A 13,760-nucleotide genomic window follows, 5' to 3' on the forward strand; every position below is an offset into this window, starting at 1 on the left:
TAAACAAGGACCCCGCCCAAAGTAGCAAGTCTTTGGCCAAAGCTCTGTGGGGTCCCAGAAATGCCTGGAACAGGAAACCTGATAAATGTGGATGGCCAGTGTCCACATATATCTCAACGACAGAGAGGACAGCTACAAAGTGAGCAGTCGAAAGAGGGGGCATGACCCCTGCTTGGAGGGGTGAGGCTTCGGGTGGAATGGGGGCCCGAGGAGATGCTGAGCCAGCTGCAGCAGGGCTTCTGCTGGAGGGAGAAGTAACTCAGCCATACTGACGTCACAGAAGAGGAAACCGAGGCTTGGGTTTGAGAGCTCAAGGTCTGGAAGTATCACTCACAATAGCCAAAAGGTGGAAGCAACCCAGAGTCCATTGATGGATAAATGGGTGAACTGCGGTTTGTACATACAACGGAATATCACTCAACCTGAAAAAGGAAGGAAATTCTGACATCTGCTACAACATGAATGAACCTTGAATAGACCAGACACAAATAATAAATACTGTATGATTCCACTTATAGTACTTAGAGTCAAATTCATGGAGCCAAATAGTAGAATGGTGGTTGCCAGGGGCTGGGGGGCAGGGGGAATAGGGAGTTAGTGTTTAACAAGTACAGAGTTTCAGTTTTGCAAGATGAAAAAGTTTGGGAGATGGATGGTGGTGATGGTTGCACAACAATATGAAAGTACTTAATGTCCCTGAACTGTACACTTAAAAATAGTTAAAATGGTAAATTTTATGTAATATGTATTTTACCTCAATTTGAAGAAAGAGCCTAAGGTCTCAGCATGTGGGTAGCTAGGACTTAAACCCTGCTCCTAACACAAGAGTAGGCGCCCACAATTTTATTGATTAGTTTTCATACAAACAGCTCTATGCATTTCCTACTTTTATAGGATAAAACTGAGGCTCTCAGGAATTCCCTGGCGGTCCAGTGGTTAGGACTCCACGCTTCCAATGCAGGGGGCATGGCTTCCATCCCTGGTCGGGGAACTAAGATCCCACAAGGCTTGCGGCCAAAAAACAAACAAAAAACAAAAAAACTGAGGCTCTGGAGGATTAATCAGCTCAAGTAAATCGCTGGTAAGTGGTGGAGCCTGAGCTAAATCCAGGCATCAGAGCTCCAGTACAGGCCCCTTCAACCATTTCCCTCATCTCTTGGCAGTGCTGTTAACTGAATCAGGGACCACGGCCTGAGGAGGAGAAAGCGTAAGGGGGAAGATTTGAGTGCTGGTGAGGACATGGTGGGTCAGCAAGATGTCGAGTGGTAGCTGGCACTGAGGCCTGGAATCCAGGAGCAAGGCGCAGATTGGAAATACAGATGGTTAAGGAGCCCTTGTACCCAGGCACCCACCAACCAGGTTTGCATCTATTACTGCCCAGCCATCACCCTAAACAAATGGACCAGGGTTGTATGTTGGTGACCCTGAAACCCTGTCCCTTACCCTTTGGCTCTGAGATGGAAGAACTCTCCAGGCTCAGCCCAGAGTGAACAACACTGTGGGCTCCCTTGTCTACCCCATAATGGGTTGGTTTGTAAAAGCCAGTGCTTGTAGATTCGGTAACAGACACATCATCAACAATAGTAACGGCCTAGAACAATTGTTATAATGGTGATTATAATAGTGCACCCCACTTCCCAGTTTACAAGCTCTCTCCAGGAGAGCTGAGGCCGTGGTGGCAGATGCTATGTGGAATGCCATCAGGTAGCTTTGTCCATTCTTTTTTTTTTTTTGCGGGGGGGCGCCGTGCTGCACGGCTCGCGGGACCTTAATTCCCCAACTGGGGATCGAACTTGTGCCCTTGGCGGTGAAAGCTCGGAGTCCCAACCACTGGACCACCAGGGTATTCCCTCGTCCATTCTATAAGGATTGTTTGCCCAAGGTTCAGGATGGAGACCAGGACGCTGGCCTCACCGTCCCAATCTAGGCCAACCCCACCCTCCCAGATTGGATAGACTCACTGCCTGACAAAGCAGCAGCTCATCCCACACGGGATAGAGTTATTCTGCCATCCGGGCAGCCCAGCACACTCTTACAGGCAGTGGCTGCTGTGCAAAGCTTCAGCAAGTCCACACCTGCCTGTGCCAACCTGGGAACAATATGATCTAAATTTAATTGCCACCTGCGGCAGCTGTTTGCAGTAGAAAATAATTTACAACAGCCAATAAATCTTGCACAGGAATGACATCTCCATTTGCTTCCCTAAAAGCATAAATACATCCATTGGTCAAGCCACTATCTCACACACCTCCACCTCGAGCCCACAGGCACCCTCCTCCTGCATCTACCAACCATCAGCTCCCAGCCCACGATGGGCTGAGAGAAGTAGCCTAGGCCCTCAATGTCTTGGTGTCTCTCTAAGTCTCAAATAAATTAATTTTTTTAAAAAAGCACCACTAATGAATGCATTCCTCCCATAAAGACATTACAAATAAGTCGGTCCTCTCTGACACCACTCCAAACTCAATTCCCTCCCTGACCCAGAGATAAGGACTCTATTATCAGATTGGGTAAAAGCTTCCAGAACTTTCCCTATGTATTTTCATAAATACGTGGTGTAGAAAAATATGTAACTTTGTTTTATGGGTGTTTTTTAAAAAAGTGATACAATTCTAATTGTTCCATTCTGCAACTTGCTTTTTTGCCCAACAATGTATCTTGGAGATCCCTCTTTGTCAGAACACAGATCTGGTTCTCTCGCCTGGCTGTTAGGCTGCGTGACTTGGTATGGATCTACCAGGGTCTTTATTTAAATCCCCTCTTTGTGGTGTTTGGTCTTTTTGCAATTATGGGAATCCTCTGAGGACATTCTGGACCCCCTTAGAACATTTACAAGGCTCCAGAGCTCACAAAGTAGTCCAGGAGATTGAGCTAAAAGCTGCTTTCTCCTACCTCCTGCCTCCAAATCCAAGAACCCCTTGCTGGCCCAGTTCTAGGAAGAAAACCTGGTCCTGGCGGGGGTGGTCCTCATCCCAGAGCTCTCAGAGCTGGAGGGACCATTAAAGATCTTCTTTCCACCTGGCCTCATTTTGGAGAGGAGGCCAGCAGGCCCAGAGATGTTAAGCGAGTTGTCCAAGGTCACACAGCAAGTCCGTTGCTTCTGGGACCCACAAACCCATCCAGCACACTCAGGAAATAACACACAGCCAGTTTTCTGCTCTGGGAAGCTCCGTTCCCAGGCTCGGCAGTTGCAAAAGGCCCCCAGGGCTTTGTTTTCAAAGGAGAAATGAAGCGGGAAGTATTTTTAACCGCCGGCCCCGCCTGGCTCCTGCCTCGCTCCCTCGTGCTTGCTGTCCAGGAAAGGCCGGCTTCATAGTGGCATTCGCAACTCATGGAAAACAACAAACGCCCGAAATAGACGATACCCAAGCTCAGGAATGGAAAAAATTGGCTCATGGCTTCAAATGCCTCTTTTAGAAAAAGCCGAGAATAGCTTTCGGCCTTTGGGGAACTGCCGGGGGTGAGGGAGTGGGGAGGTGGCGCTGGGAGGGGGATCTGAGAGCTTTGGTCACTTTGCCCCCGGGGGCACGTGAACACTAGCTTCCCCAGCTTTGTCCACTCTGGGAGCACATCCGCACCTGGCTGCTGCCCCTTCCCCCCAACCCCCTCCCCACCCAGCCCTGCCCTCCAGCCCAATCTGGAACAACATCCTTTGTTGGGCTGGGCCTGGGTCCCAGCTGGGTAGAAACCCGAGATTCTTATGCTTCTAGAGCCTGAAGGGTGAAAGTCGAATTCCCATGCGTGTTGGGGGGAGGGGGAGAAGGGAGGGCGACAAGGAGAGAAAATGTGGGTTTTCATCTCCACACAGACAGCCCAGCTGCTGTGTGACCTTCTGCAAGTCACTTGACCTCTCAGAGCCTCTGGTTCCTCATCAGCAAAGCAGGGGTAATGCTTTTTTTTTTTTTTTTTTGGCAGCGCGCGGCGGGTTATGTGGGATCTTATTTCCTGGACCGGGGATTGAACCTGTGCCCCTAACCACTGGACCACCAGGGAAAGTCCTGGTAATTCTTCATTTTTTCATTTATCTGACATTTGTGGCGCAGCTATGTGCCGGCACTGGGCTAGGGCTAGGCACTGGGGACATAGCCACGACCAGAACAAAGCTCCGATCTCGTGGAGCAAAAGCTATAGCTCTTGCCAACCTCACAGGTGCCAAGAATCAGCCATTCCTTCTTCAAACAGTTCCTGAGCCACGGCCTAGTGCTGGGAGGGATGACGGTACCTTTGACCAGTGTTTATCAGCCACTGCACCAAGCATCTTACACGGATTATTTCATTTACTGTCACCCCAGCCCTATGAAGTGGGCACTATATTTATGCCCATATTACAGTTGAGGACACCGAGGAGCAGAGAGTAAGTGTTGGATGAGATCGTAGACTCATCTGGGCAGAGTAAGGAGTAAGGAAAGGCCAGCTGTAGACCAGCTCCCTCTTAAGCCCTGGAGACCTGGATAACCAAAGCCTGGTTCTTTGTGACACAAAATAGTAAGTCTAGACTGGAGGTCAGTACAAATGCACTGGATAAGGTTGTTTTTTTGTTTTTTAAAAAAAACGTGGGGTCTGTATAGAGTTTTATTTAAAATAAGATCTCCGCTAACCTTTCATCCCTGTCGTATGACTGTCTCCCATTTGACAGATGAGTAAACCGAGGCATGCAGCGCTTAAGTAACTTGTCCAAAGACTGGCACAACCGGGGTTCCTACCGCAGGGTTTCTTACCACCCGCAGGTTCCCAGGACTCCGAGGCGGGGGCGGGGGCGGGGGCGGGGGCGGTGGGAGGGGCCCGCGCCCGGGCCGGAGAGAACTACGTCTCCCAGGATGCCGTGCGATGGGAGTGTAGGGGCGGGGCCGTGAGAGCACAAGGCTGTCATTTCTTGGTATTAAAAAAAAAAAGTAGCAAAAGAAAAGAAAGAATCAAAGCCTCAAGCGTCACGTCTAGGAATAGCCTCGAAGCCAGGCCAAGTCATTATAGACGATGAGTAATCCGGTTAAGTCATTTCTCTAAACACCATTGCTTGTAAGAGAATTAAAATATCAGCTTACATCAGAGGGGGAGAGGCAGGCTCCAGGGGCCCGGGGCGGGAGCGCAGCCAGGAGGGGGCGCGGCTGGCGCGCCTCCGCCGCTCGGCCCTGCCCGGGGCGGAGGCTGGACGCCAGCGCCCTGACAGCTGGGCCCTGGGCTCGGCCTGGCAGCCAGCTAGGGGATGGCGGGGGAGCGGCCCGCCAGGCCTCAGTTTACCTCATTGTTAAGGGCTTCGAGGAAGGTTTGGGGCTGCCTCCTCTCAGGAGAATCGGTGCCCTTGTGGGGGCGGTCCTGCAAGGTGAATGAGGGCCAGGGGCCTAGGCCAGACGGGGCTGGGGTTCCCTTGTCTTCAGTGTCCCCCCTTTCTCCCGGATTCCAGAGTTCATATCTCGATAGCTGCAGGAGCAAAGGTCTGGGGACACTTGGAGGGTGTGAAACGAACCTCACGGAGGTGCCAATTTTGCCCTAGACTGCAGGAGTCATCAAGGATTTTGGCATCCCGAGGTCAGGATTGTGATGAATTTGGGTAGGGCGAGCTGATCAAGAAGCTGCCTCTACAGTCCAGCGTTTAAGACTCTGTGCTTCCACTGCAGGGGGCATGGGTTCCATCCCTGGTCAGGGAACTAAGATCCTGCATGCTACAGCTAAAGATCCCACATGCCGCAACTAAGACCCGGTGCAGCCAAATAAATAAATAAATATTAAAAAAAAAAAAAAAAAAAAAAAAGACACCACTCTTCCACTGCAGGGGGCGCAAGTTCCATCCCTGGTCGGGGAACTAAAATCCAGTATGCTGTGCAGTGTGGCCAAAAAAAAAAAAAAAAAAGCTGCCTCTAGAGCTTGCCCCCTAAGCCCTGCTCCAGGGCCAACAACATGAACTGGGGCCTGGCCATGAGCCAGACACAGGTATCATCTCCCCCTCGGTGACCCTAACCTGGGACCCTTGGCAGATAAGGCTACTGGGCCCCAGAGTCTTCCCACTGGCTTCTCACACCAGTCCCCAAAGCAGTAGAGAGTAACTCAAGCTTACAGCTGAATGCTTGAGGCAGGCCAGACCCAGCTTTAAGCTCCTTACACACGTTCACTCTTGCAACGAATTGGGCACTTTTGAAATTCCCTTTCCACCGAAGGACAGAGGGAAGCGTGGAGAGGTTCACGACCTCCCAGGAGGCTGCACTCCCTCTCAGCCAGTCCACTGGAACAGGAGCCTCCGAGGCTCTGGGGTCAAGCTGACTGCTCCCCAATCCTGGCGCCCTCACTTTCAGGTGACCTTGGGTGAGTGACTCACCATCTCTAGTCCTCAATTTTCCCACGTGTAAGATGGGTTTAGCAATACCTACGTTGCAAGATTACTGTGAGGGTTAGAAATAACGGCCTTCAACAAACACCTTCTGTTGTGTCGGTGGTGTTATGTGAAAATAGCCTCCGACCAAGCAGATTCTACGTACTTCTGAGCCTGTGGAAGAAAGAAGTAAATACTTAAATCCCGCCCCCCCAAACCCAACGATCTCTTAGCACAGCAGGCATCTTCCCTACACCAGGGGACCGAGCCCTGGTCACACTGCTGGCTCCCCTGCACAGCGCTGCCCTGTGTGCACCCCAAGCCCTGGCCTTAGTGACCTGGGCTGGGCCCTGAGACTCCCCATCTGATCAGGTTTTCTATGTTTGCAGGTAGCAGCTTCAAGGTCCTGAGGTCCCCATTTGGGGTCTTAGGGTTTGGCCAGGATGCCAGAATGCTGGGAGAAATTGTGCTCAAGGTAAATGATTTCTCTCCAACCTGAGTGGGCCCCATTAACCCCTTCAGTGCTGGAAGCCTAGGCTTGGGTTGGGGGGGGCGTTGCTGCTCTAATTCCTGCTCCCCAAACGAACTCGTGGGACTTTGCTGATATCACAGTGAAAGCTTCTAGACTTCCCTGATGGCGCAGTGGTTAAGATCTGCCTGCCAGTGCAGGGGACACGGGTTCAATCCCTGGTCCGGGATGATCCCACATGCTGTGGAGCAACTAAGCCCGTGCGCCACAACTACTGAGCCTGCGCTCCACAGCCCACGTGCCACAACTGCTGAGCCCACGCGCCGCAACTACTGAAGCTCGTGCGCCTAGAGCCCATGCTCTGCAACAAGACAAACCACCGCAATGAGAAGCCCGCACACTGCAATGAAGTCCCAGCATAGCCAAAAAAAAAGCTTCTAGGCTTGGGGTTGTCTGGAGAACATTGGCTCTAAGAATTCAAGATCGCATAGAAATTTCATGCTCTCCCTGCACCTCTCCCCACACCATACCTGAAGGTCAGGCCTCTGCTTTCATCTTCTTGGTGATGAAACTGCCACGGGGTGGGGAGCGTGGGGTGCTGCCGTCCCTTCCCGACATCCCGCAATGTTTGTTGGCAGGGAGAACCCAAGGGGAACTCAGGTCTAAATGGTCCTGTCTATACCCCAGGCCCTCCTTCCTTCCCACTCTGCCAACCAAGAGCTCAAATTCTCCCCACACCTAGTGTACATCCTTTCTGCTCTTGCATACCCAGGAGCATGTGTTCAAACCCGTGTACACCTGTGTATCTGACATGCATCCTGCATATCGACGAACCTGTAGCTCACACATAGAAGCACACATGCACATATACACACTCAACTGTAACTCACCTGAGAGCCCACAGCCCCTGAGGCTTCCTTTTCCACATCTGGGGCACCACCTTGGCCTACCTTGGGAACGCTGAAAGGGGACAGATGGTTGTCTAGCCCCCCCGCCTCTCCTCAGATGCCCACCTGTGCCTCGGTGTCTCCAGCATGGGGCTGGCCTGTGAGATTTTGCTCTGTTGCAACTGCCTTCTCTCCCTGCCTTGGCCTCAGCAGGCTCTACCAGGCCACATTTGAAGGGAGAGGGCTGCATGTAGGTGGTTTCCCTGGGCGTCGACCTGGGGTAAGGACAGCTCCTGGGCATGGTGGTAGCTTGGCGTCCACCCCTCCCTGCCAAATCTGACAATATGGTCACACTGGGAGGACTGTCCTCCCCGTGTCCCAAGCTCTGTTCCCGACACCAAGTGTTTGCACGTGCTATTCCCTCTGCCCAAGTGCCCTTCGCTGGCTTGGGAGTTCCCACCTTATCCACCTAGAGAACGAACCTCTGCTCATCCTTCAAGGCTCCCTCCAAAGCACACATCCACACCAGCTCTGTGTCCCAGCGCTCCCAGCATACACCTCTGCTTGACATTTGCCACAGTGAGGCTCCCGTGGTCAGTCCCATGCCATTATGTGACTGGCCAGCATCTACTGAGCGCCTATCCCCAGTGAGGAGTGGTCCTTCCTATCAGCCAGCACCATGCTGTTGGCAGGCCACAGCCCCAGGCCTCTGCTCTTCCAGAGAGGAGACCCATGTTCGGAGATGGAAGGGACTTGTCTGAGCTCCGGCAGTAGGTTCAGGAGATCCTAAAGCCGGTGAATAAAGGAATTGGGAAGGAAGAGGAGGAAGTGAGAGGCCACAGAGGGCAGGCACATAGTAGGTGCTCAGTGGAGGTCCACAGAAGGGGGATGAAGGACACACAGGAGAAGGGAAGAGGAAGGGGCAGGATATCCATTCCCACCTCCTCGCACTGCCTTCCTCACATCACCATATACCATCCAGCCCTTCCCCAGGGCAGCACTTCCTAATTTTCAAGGGCAGGATAGTCTGTGATATTTTGGCCTTGAGGTATCACATGTTCCCGTCTTTCTGGAGCCCCCGGGCCGGGTAGCTCTACAGGTCTGGTGGTCATGCCATCCCTCTGGCCCCAGGCTGGCAGCTGGGATCAGAGCCCCTACACTGGGTATCCCTGCTGCTGCTGGACCCTCAGTGGAGCCGCGAGTAGGATCTGGGGCCTTGAACTCCACTCTGGGCAGCTCCTGCTCAATCCTCTAGGGGACTCAGAGTCTCCCAGACCCTGACCCACAGAACTCTGCAAGAGGGAGGTTCCAGACACCCCCTAGCCTCACTCTGGTGAATGAGGCCTCCTTGTGGCTGAGAGGGATCTGACTCCTCCGCGGAGTGGGGAAAGTGATGGGCATTCTCCATACGAAGACTGAGTGCCCGAAATCAGTTAAGTTCTTCATGCTCAGTTTTCTCATCTATAAAATGGGCATGGCATAATAAAAGCCCGCACACCTGCTAGTGCAGTTATGTGCACTGGATGAGTTATTTCTTATAAAGAGCTTAGAACTGTGCCTGGTGGGAGGAAGATCTCCATAAATGTTAGCTCTTATCCACAGCCTGGGACAAAGCAGAAGGCATGGGGTGAGCCAGGGCTGGGGGAGGGGCACAGGAAACCTGGGATTCAGGTCCTGCTCCAAGGTAGCAGACAGGGTGTTCCTTCTCTACCTACCCCAGCTTCCCTCCTTATGTTTCTATGTGTCAATGTGTCATATTTTGTTGGCTTTGGGGCTTTTTTTTTTTTTTTTTTTTAAATAAACAAGGGCTGCCTGAAACCCCTAATATTCTGGTTAAGTTTTGAAACAGCTCAGAAATCCCCTCCTCCCCTTGTGAGTCAGAGGCAGGAGCATTAAGCAGAACTCCTAGTGGCCTGCTGTGCTAGAAACTGCAAAATAACAGCTGGGCAGCCCTGTGACCCCAGCATCTGAAATGGGGGCTCGAAAATATTAGGGTGCGCTGGTGAGGCACGGAGGCCTGAGGGCTAAACCCTAAAGGGATCACGATGCCCACCCGCTCGCGGAATTTGAAATAACAACTCTGAACGGTTCGGTTAGTGTAAGGAAGTCCCACAAGACTGGCTTTTCCCGGAACGGTGATTTCGATGCTTGCTTGGAAATAACGAATTCTTTCCAAGCATTTTTCTTTTTCCATTTTGGTGCCTTAAGCACGTGCTTTGGGGAAGTGATGGGCAGCTTTCTCTTTCCAACCAGGCCCGCGCGCGGGTCCTCACCGACGCGGGACCGCTGCCTCGCCTGCTCCGGGAAGCGAGCGCTCCCGCCGCGCCCGCCCTCGGCGCCGCTCCACCCGGGCGCGGGGACTGCGGGGTCCGCGGGGGGGCGCCGCCCCGGGGAGCCGAGCCGGGGTTCCGGGGCGGGGAGCGCTGCCCGAGCGGACCCGCGGCGCGGCGCGGCCCGGACACCCTCCCCCCGGGCGCATTGAGCCAGGGGAGACCGGCGCGGGTTTCGGAAAGCGCTTTCCTTGCTCAGCGGATCTGAGTCAAAAGGGGGAGCTGGTTCAAACCGAAAGAATAATTCGGCTAGCCAAGGCCGCCAATATTTCTCTGGGGTCCAAATTTTTGCCAGACAGGGAGCTGCAGAGCCGGAGCATCGCTGGCCCCTCGGGCTTCACTGAAAGCCCCGGGCCCCCAAGTAGTTCCTCTTTTCCCCAGAAAAGGGACCAGGGGGGCTAAAGGCAGAAAGGGCGGACTGAGGGGAGGGTGCTTCCTCCAGCCCCACAGGCTCTGCCGGGTCCCCAGGACCCTCCCCGACCCTCCTTGAGGCCCAGATGATTGGGGCTCTCTGTCAGAGGTGAGTGAGGCCTCCCTCTCCTGCCCCAGTAGGCCCTTCTCAGGTCGTTCAAGAAGTCCCTCATGCCTCTGTGCATTTGCACCCTCTGTTCCTTCTACTTTTCCCTCTCCATCAGCTTGCAAATCCTTGCACACCCTCCTGGGGGTAGAGATGTGAAGCTTTTCAGAAAAAATTCTGGGAGTCTCATATTGACCCTCTGGGACCTCTATCTCCTCTTAGAACACGCCTGGCTTCCTATTCTAGAGACCTGCTTGAAACCAACTTGAAAAGAACCCCTCAAGTAGGTTCAAAATCCCCGACACTGGCCCCCTCCCCTCGATTTCACTGCCAGGCCCCTTGGCTCAGCAGGGCTTGCCCTCTGACCAGCATCCTAGTGGACACAGTGAGGCCCAAATTAACAAGGTTTTTTGAACTGACATTAACAGGGAGAGAAACGTTGATCTATAGTAGTAGCTAATCATTGTTTTTTCAGGCTGGACTCCCAGCAGAGAGTGGGTTAGGGGGGGCCCACTGGATTCTGACCCTTCCAACTCAGCTTCCTCAGCCTTTGCAGTCACAGAAACTCTCTGGCTCAGGGACCCTGTTGGACCCAAGTTCGTTCTGACCTCAGGACAGGTGTGGCAAGGAGATGCTGATGGTATATCTTCCTGGGCCACCCAGAACACCTGGCCTGGCCTCTGCTGCACTGCTGCCGCAGCCCAGCTCGCCGACTCAGCACAAAATTCGCCCTGTAAGCAGGACTGCCGTGAGCTCCCAGGCAGGGCCAGCTGGCCTTCTGAGGAAGAGCCCTGTAGACAGCAAGATGACTGTGGCATAGAGGGCCTGGCTGGTGCACACAGCACACAAGGACAAGCACAGAACATGTCCAAGGTCAGGGTCATGCAGGGTCAGCTGAGCGTGTGAGGAGGACACAGATTCCCGCCCCCCCGCCCCCGCCCAACACACACAGGCTCATGGGCAGGGCTGGCAGGGTGGGGTCAGCATGGCCACTGACCCATCAGAACACCTGGCATTAACCTGGCATTACCTCCCTGTGGTTGCTGTGTTGTGGGAAAGTCTGGGGTTCCTGCAGCTCCCCTCTAGAACATCGTGCTCTGGCCAGCGGTGGAGACATACACATGCACACATCCGCACGTCCAACATGCTCCCGCATCAACTGTCGGGCCCACCTCCATGACCGGGAGCATCTTTCCTCTGTGTTTAGCGGTCACTGTTTCAGATTAACTCTAACCCCGTGAAAGGGAAGTGGAGATCAGGGGTGACCGAGAATACCAGGCTGTCTGCCAGCTGCAGGGCCGGGGCTGCCCCCAGTCCAGGAAGCCTTGTGGAGGGAGGAGAGAAGAGACCTCAGGGATCACTTCCTGTGAATGCTCCCACTTCCAAGAGCCCTCTGGACAGGGGAGTCTCCCAAAGGACAGGGTTCTGGGGTCATCATATAACTCCCTGAGGTTTCTCTTTTGTTTGGGGAGGGGCTGGCTGATTACGTGCACGTGGAAGACTCAGGCAAATAAGGCCCAGAGAAGTTTTATCTCAAGACTCCCAACAGTTTTTTTGTTTTGTTTTTGATCTAATTGTCAACATAAAAAAAAAAACACAAAACGGGGGCGCAGGGGGGAAGTACCGTATAAAATTCTAGATCTTGGACTTCTCTTAAAATCAGATCTGCTTCACCAGCCACAGTGCCCTGATGGGGCCTGAGTAGCAGCTGCCCCTCACCGTCGGGTGGACGGTCTGTGGTTCCCTCAGCCCCTGGATGGCCTCCCCACTCTGAGGCCATTTGTCACTGGGCTTTGTCAGTTTTGTTATCCCCCAGAGGGATTTGAGTGTGGCCAACCCCTGGACGAAGCCTCCGTTTTACAGAAGACTTGGCTGGTTTTTGTTTTTAATCAGTGCTTTAGAGCAGGGGAATAACTGTTAATCCAGAGGGGCGAAGAGAGACCTGGCTGCCAAGAAAAAGCTGGGAGCATCTCCATTTTAAGGGGCCGAGTGAGAACTTGGAGTTACGATGGCAGGGAGCAGAGGTGGTTCTGCCTTCTTCTGGTACATTCTGGGAAGCCTCTCTGGCCTGGTTCCATTTTTATAGGGTTTTATATTTTTAAGGGGTTGTACAAAAACAAAAAGCAAACAAAAATGAAGAATATGTGACTGAGATCTAAAGCCCCGAATATTCACTATCTGGCCCTTTTCATAAAAAGTTTGCTGACTGATGATTTTACACATGGGAAAACTAAGCTCCAGAAAGGCCACACAGCAGATTGACGGCTGAGCTCTGCCTGTATCCACCAGTCTCCTGCTTTTCCTTCAGCCTTGCAGTGAGCACAGGTAGGTGGCCCATCGCCCCCGGGTCAGCCACCTGTGAGAGCAAGGGGTTGGAGGGGGGACCCAAATGGATGCTTGTGCCCCTGATGGTGGCCCATGCTTCCTATCCTTTCCCTGACAGTTGCTTTGAATGAGGTATGTTTTGTTACCTTTTACCTGGGGATCTCCAAGCACACGACTGAATTCAGAGAATATAGTTGCTGGTTTCTGTACATTTTCCCCACTGCGGTCTGGCCTGTTCATCAAGAACTCTATGAATCAGACAATTCAAGTGCGTGCAGACACACACAGGCGTGTGTGTGTAGGGGAAATGACTTTTCTGGGTAACTGAGGGTTAACTGGAAACCTGTGTTCTTAGGCCTTGTTGAAATTTTTTCTACAAATGATGAGCATTTCCCCAACTGAGTATTTTGAAAAGTTCCACCACTTTCTAAATATGTGACCTTGGTCAAGTTACCTAACCTCAGTAACCTCAGTTTCCTTATCTGTAAAATGCACCCAGTGCTGCCTCTCTAGGCTGTGAAAGGCACTAGAAAGACGAGTACGTGCTCGAGCGATGGAGCCGCCCTCACTGTTGTTATTGTTCTTAGTGAGTCAAAGGAGCGGCTGGTCGGCTGAGGCTCTTTGCAGGTATTTAGGATTATGGTTTGGAATCCATTGTGCATTCTGTACACGTTGATGTGGCGATTGGCCAGAACTGGCATCAATCTGCCATTTCTGTCCCAACTAAGTCCTCCCAAGGAGATGGTTTTCTTATGATTTGCCGCTTTCTCATAAAAGCCAGTGCAGTCAGGGCTGCCTGCAACGAACCAAGGACTCTCAGTCTGTTGGGAGCCTGAATGCTGTCTTTATCTGAAAAAGGGTCCACAGATAGAGTGCAGGGCTGGGGCTCAGCGTTCCCATCATGCCATCGCACCCCCATCCTTTCCCA

At 52.7% G+C, this 13,760-nt stretch overlaps 2 protein-coding genes across 2 annotated transcripts in view; one reads left to right on the forward strand and one right to left on the reverse strand.

Moving 5' to 3' along the window:
• FER1L5 (fer-1 like family member 5) overlaps positions 1-13,760 on the reverse strand; it is a 336,005-nt gene that overhangs the window by 147,795 nt on the left and 174,450 nt on the right. The window lies entirely within an intron of this gene.
• NEURL3 (neuralized E3 ubiquitin protein ligase 3) overlaps positions 1,225-13,760 on the forward strand; it is a 32,066-nt gene continuing 19,530 nt past the window's right edge. The window contains exons 1-2 of the mRNA XM_082427367.1: positions 1,225-4,485; positions 6,153-6,779. The gene's annotated coding sequence lies outside the window, so the exon portion shown is untranslated. The remainder of the gene's footprint in view (positions 4,486-6,152; positions 6,780-13,760) is intronic.

This window comes from Balaenoptera physalus, assembly GCF_965194825.1.
Source record: "Balaenoptera physalus genome assembly, chromosome: 15".
NCBI lineage: Eukaryota > Metazoa > Chordata > Mammalia > Artiodactyla > Balaenopteridae > Balaenoptera > Balaenoptera physalus.